The 6,000-nt window shown below is 47.0% G+C and overlaps 1 long non-coding RNA gene across 1 annotated transcript; it reads left to right on the top strand.

Annotated features, from left to right (window-relative positions):
• Positions 1-3,939: 3,939 nt before the first annotated feature.
• LOC138798842 (uncharacterized) lies at positions 3,940-4,863 on the top strand. Its single transcript, XR_011364184.1, has 3 exons — positions 3,940-4,312; positions 4,450-4,529; positions 4,661-4,863. It is a non-coding gene; the product is annotated as an uncharacterized lncRNA (long non-coding RNA).
• Positions 4,864-6,000: the final 1,137 nt, after the last annotated feature.

The raw sequence follows: 6,000 nt of genomic DNA, 5'->3' as shown, positions 1-6,000 counted from the left end.
CTCCCCACATCATTTCGCATACATAATGTATTCCATAAAGCACTTCTGAAAAAAGTATGTTCCTCCGGTTGCGCCATCTTCTCCTCCTGCTCCCCTGGTCATCCAGGGGGAGTTGGAGTATGAGATAGAAAAAATTCAGAATTCTCGCTGGGTACAAGGGTCTCTGCAGTACTTAGTGCATTGGAAAGGGTTTGGGCCAGAGGAGCGTACGTGGGTTCCCAGCAGGGATATGCATGCGCCACGTCTGGTTAGACAATTTCATTTGTACAATCCGTCTAAGCCTGGTCCCTTAAGTAAGGGTCCGCTCCAGCGTCGTCTGTCCCGGCTGGAGCGCAGTGCCGCCCTCCTCGGCGGGCCGGGTGACGTCAAGAAGACCCGACGGCGTCCCTAGTAACCAAGGGAGCCGCGGGTCTCGCGTCAGTAAGCGTCGCCCGGCCGAGCAGCTGAGTGCTGTTGTACTCAGGCTGAGTGACGGATCTCTCTGCCACTCAGCCTGCAGTGCACCAGCTGCAATGTGGCTGGATTCAGGAGGCCGGACCAATCAGTCTTTGGTCCGGGCTCCTGATCCAGTATAAAGTGTAGTCAGTGCCAGTTGCAAATCGCTGGCTATTAGGTTAACCCTGGTCCCAGCTTCCCCGTGTCTACTCCTGCGAACCCCGTCCTAATTCCTTCCTGCCCGACCTACTGTTATTCTGACCTCCGCCTGACCTGTGACTATTCTTTGTATTGCCGATTCTGTACTGCGTTGCTCGTGTGGTTTGACCCGGCTTGTTCACTCCTCTTTATTGTGTCGTGTTTGTCCGTCTTGTTTAGTGTTTCACGTACGTAGCGTAGGGATCGTGTTCGTGGTTGTCCGCGACCGCCTAGGGTCGATTGAGGCAAGCAGGCAGGGTCAGTGGGTGGATTCAGTTTAGGGCCCACTGTCTCTTGTCCTGTCCGTATTGCTAGTCCTGACATGATCGTTGTCTTCTTTTCTGTCCTCCTCTTTTACTGAATAGTCGTGTGCACGGTTAATTATGTTTTTCCTTTTTGCCTTGTTTTTGCTTGCTTTTTTCTTTTTAGCTAATGGTGGGGGCCTAGTGTGGATCATGGGCCACTCATATGTTCGGAGGGGAGCTCGGAGAGCGGATGTTAGGTTAGATGGGCGGCAACTTGGCTTCCAGAGAAGCAAAGCCATACTTCAATGCATTGGGATCGGAGGGATGTTGTGGAGCGGGCTACTGCCAGAGCTCTATTTTCATTCTAGGTTGGATAGCTCTCTGGATGTCTTAGTGGCTCATGTCGGGGACAATGACCTGGGCGTTCGGTCCCCGCGGGAATTGATTCGTGACATTAAATTTGATGTCCTTCGCCTATGGTCATTGTTCCCTGGCATAATAGTAGTGTGGTCGGAGATCATTGCCCGGTTGCACTGGTGTTATGCCAGGACTGTTGACTGCCTTAACAAGGCCAGACGCAAAGTTAATAGAGCCATTTCTAGCTCCATTGTGAGGAATGGTGGGATTGCTGTGCGCCACTGGGATTTAGAAATCCCTGATCGTGGTCATTTGATGGATGATAGGGTTCATCTTAATCATGTACATACTGATATCTGGTGCTTGGGGATTTAGGAGGAGATAGAGAAGGCGCTGAGGAACTCACTGGCATAAGGGGTCACGCCTGTTCGTGTGGCGGTAGGGAGGTCTTGCAGGGCACTTCAATATAGAGTTACTCTGAAAAAGGGGGACCCATAAGAGGGATGGTACTGGTACTCCTTCTGCTGCATGGTGCTCTGCCAGACCTCCCTAGACCTGATGTGTATTACCGCATTATTGTTATTTATTGTTATTTAACGTTGTTTGTTCATTTGAAGCACTTTAATAAAGAGGCTGTTATGGCCAATTTTTCCAATGCTAATGGAGTGTCCTCAGTTTGTGGGGAAGGGGGATTGGTGAAGGGAAAAGGTAAAGTGGGTGTAGAAGGGTTAAGGCTAGACAGAAGGAACTCAGAAATACCTTAAGTCAAGATGACTTAGCCACGGCCACTACCATCCATGGCTGCCGCCTGCACACCCCCCCCCCCTCCCCGGACAGTGACAGCCACCGTCTGCACAGATGACTCAGCCAACGTCTGCACCCCCTAACCCACCCCTGAGAAGAGACAACTGACAATGGGGAGCTGTGATGTGGGGACCAGTGCACAGTCATGTGAGTATGTGCATAGGGGGGAGGGCTTAGTACAGGATTTATGGGGCCCTGTACAGGTTCTTGCTATGGGGCCCCATAAATCCTAGCTATGCCCCTGGTGCAGAGATCTCTCCCATGATCTACTTATATGCTGGACTTTAGCGATTTCACCTAAAATTTTCTCAAACTATTATTAAACTAACTCCCTCCCTTAGTGTTTTTGTAAAGATACAGACTGCTGTACTGTATCCCGCAGTCCTGTTGGGTGCTGTGTTTTTTTCCCTTCATGTGGGCCATCAGTGCGTTCCACCACTGAGATCCCACCTCTTCCACCTGATGGCGCTTGCACACTGTATGTCCGGCACACAGTGTCAGCGGCACAGAGTTGCTGACAGCGGAGCAAGTGCAGAAAGGAGTCAGAGGATGAAAGAAAGACGATTACAGAAGAAAGCAGACCTCATCAACAGTTGAGGATCATTTGGTGAGTATAATATATGTTTACATGTGTTTTGTAAGTGTGTTATGTTATGAGACAGATCGCAAAACAAGACGGGAATGAGGGGGAGGGGGGTGATCTATATAATGGGCCGGCGTCAGCAGCCGAGGCCCCCTTGAGGCGCTGCAGGCCCCCCCGGCACTTGCCCATGCCTGGAATGCATAGCCACTGGACACTAGCAGCGGCGTGATGCCGACCGCCGCATCCCCCCCCCCCCCCCCCCCCCCGATTCAGGGTCTGCGTCATGACTATGTCATCTCCTACCATATTGTGTGCATTTTAAATAATATTAAATATTATTTGTTAAATAGATTTAATTTTTTTTAATCAAAATAATTTTATGACCATATAAAACCACTTGGACCCTCAACACACACACACACACACACATATATATATTGCTGCTTCTTTGAATACAGGACTTTTTTATTATCAAATTTATTATTTTAACTAAGAAAAATTATATAATAAATATATTTCAAAATTATTTGATTAGTTGCCCAGGCCTAGTGTAGTCTCTTTTTTGTGCCCATTGTTATTTGTAAAGTAAAAGATCTAACAATTTTGTCTTATGATGTCACTCTTCTTTTCCTAAGCATTGTATCATTCTCTTATTTTTATCTCTTATATTACTCGGACAGGTGATCAATGTTTTATAACTAGTCCACAAGGGTTAATAAATTCTGACATAGAAGATGATGTTGAAGGGAGGATAGGGAGCAGAGCATGGTGTCATTGTGGCAATTGTGTACCGATGCCAACTTTGGCAGAATTGGTTTGCTGCAAAGAAATTACCAATATTTTTACAAAAATATCCTGCTCCTGCATATGTGAAGACTCTTTCTTCAATTTCTTTATATTACTTGAAGAATCTGCCAGCGCACATATGCGCATGGTGATTTCATGACAGCAAATAGATAACCACAAACCAAAAACCACAAAGACACCAATTACAATGCCCGATTCTATCCTCAATATCATGAACATTCCTATGCGCCTTAGTAAATCGTTCTTTCAGGTTAACCACTGGGAGATGCAGTACCTTAATTTTTCCCACTAGGTGCCACCACTGTTTTTGCCTTGTATGCACAGCTGTGGAGCCAAAGGGTTAAGTTTTGTATCATGTGTTTCTATGCTGACCAGTTAGAGGTGCTCTCTCTTCTTATCCTATCCTGTCCTTCCTTTCTCTCTCACACACACTCACAGGAGGGGTGAGATATTGCTTCTGCTTCTGCTTCCCCATTAAGACTGCCCTGGGCAGTATTTTTCCTATTCATCACTTGTGCCTTAACGATCCAGCACCTGTGCAGTGTTTAGACAGGTGATGAATAGGAATAATCCTGCCCAGGACATTCCTAATAATGAGGAGGGCTGGGAGGAGGGACGGAGAGGCAATGCAAAGCTTGGGCACACACAATCTAGGCCACACCAATTTTACACAGGGCTGCAAGTTTAAAAGTTTTTTAGGACAATAACTGCATCACCTGCCAAATGGACCCCAGGACAGATCTTGGATTAAAGGCAGCTATTCGAAGGTACAAGTGGTTTGGGGGGTCAGATTGTGGGTACAGAGTTGCTTTAAAGGAAGGTTACCCTGTTGATGACCCATAAGTTCCAACTGGTCAGACGGACACGGGAGCGTTGCATTGGAGTAAGTTGAGCTCATACTGTATATTCAATGTGTACATTTTATTTTACATGCCCCTGATTCTCTTTATAATACTGTCTATGCAAGTTATTGTAGTATCTTTGAACCCTTGGACTAGTTTTCATTGTTTTATTTCACAGAATAACCCATCAAAACCCATTGCCCCCTGGGAGAAGCCGACAATAATACAGAAAATGGGATAAGAAGTAAAGTGTTTGGGGTAAGTGACAACATCTTGTATTATAGGAAGCTTTCTGCAGTCTGACATGACCCCTCCTGTTCTGTTGCAGGACGGACAATGAAAGCTGAAGCTGCTCTCATGGCTTTATACTCTGTTTCTTTTTATTACAGGACCCCCACCACCCGCGGCCCCCAGAGAGCTTCCACCTGGCTGTGTAGTAACCCTCCGTGACTGGCTTCCCGCTGCCTAAAATCACAGCATCAATGGAAAAAGAAAAATCTCTGGAACACCAGACTTGGCCATGTCTGTACGAGAGAGGAACAACAAGAATTCATTGGAGATTACTGACATGTTCAAGTCCGAACAATATATACCTGTGACGTCCATTGCATTGGAGAATCAAGACCCCAAGGACCCCAAGACGGCGATTCCCAAAAATACGGAAGATCATTATCTCTTTTGTAAGAAACATTCAAGCTCTGAGAAAATCTTTAGGCCGCATAAAGAAATCCTATAATCTATGTCAAAGATAAAAAAGATCAGAGAAAAGATTTGTTGTTGGTAAAATGATGCCGAGATGTAATAAATGTAATAGTGTTTCCCTTGCTGTCTTTTATTATTCTATCACATTTTCTATGTATTTACTATTCAGTTTCTGAAGAGCTGAGAAGGTGACCCCCCTGAATTTACCTGAGTACAGATAGCAGGTGACAGATCACATCTCTGCTTTCTGTCACCTGCTTTAAGCCGGTGCATTTGCACTGGGCCCACTGGGTAAGGTCACATGACAGGGCCCCCCCTTAGTCGGCCCTAAAGTTTTGCCCCTGGCAAGTGGCCGCCTGATGACAACAGCTGCGACCTCTATTATCCTCTGTGGCCTGGCCTGGCCGCACCACTACTCCCGCCCCCTGTACTATGGTGTCTGGACGCCTGCTCACCAATTTGACTTCACCCGGGCCCTGCACTTGATTAGATGTGCAGCACGTGCATTGCACAGCCAGCCACAGCGGTGCCACGCTACTGTCCCACCTCTTACTGCAAGGGGCACTTCTCACACCGTGAGATGAGGGGCCCTATGCAGTCTGTGTGTTGCGGCACGCAATCCAGGCCATGTGCCAAAATCTGGTGCCCCTTTCTTCTTTTTGGAAAGGAAACCCAAAGGCATTCAGCCAGAACATAGAAACATAGAAGACTGGCTGCAGAAAAAGACCATTTGCTCCATCTAGTCCACCCTTTAGGTACTTACTTTCTTAGTATCTTAGAACAGATATATGTGTATCCCAGGCTGTGCCCACCAACCAAAGCACCAACAGTGCCCAGCCAGCAGAACTGTGTGCCCAGCTGCCAGGCAGCAGCAGAGCAGAAAGGCACCACTAAGTTTACTGTGGTAGGTCCTAGACTGGGACTGGTAAAGGACCCCCGCTGCCTGTGTTTATGTAGTAACGGTGTGAGAAAATTTAACATGCAGGTTTGAAAACCAAGGTTAACTAGTTTAGAAAAGAGATAGCTG

Source organism: Dendropsophus ebraccatus, chromosome 8 (assembly GCF_027789765.1).
Source record: "Dendropsophus ebraccatus isolate aDenEbr1 chromosome 8, aDenEbr1.pat, whole genome shotgun sequence".
NCBI lineage: Eukaryota > Metazoa > Chordata > Amphibia > Anura > Hylidae > Dendropsophus > Dendropsophus ebraccatus.
This window is presented reverse-complemented; position numbering and strand designations above follow the sequence as displayed.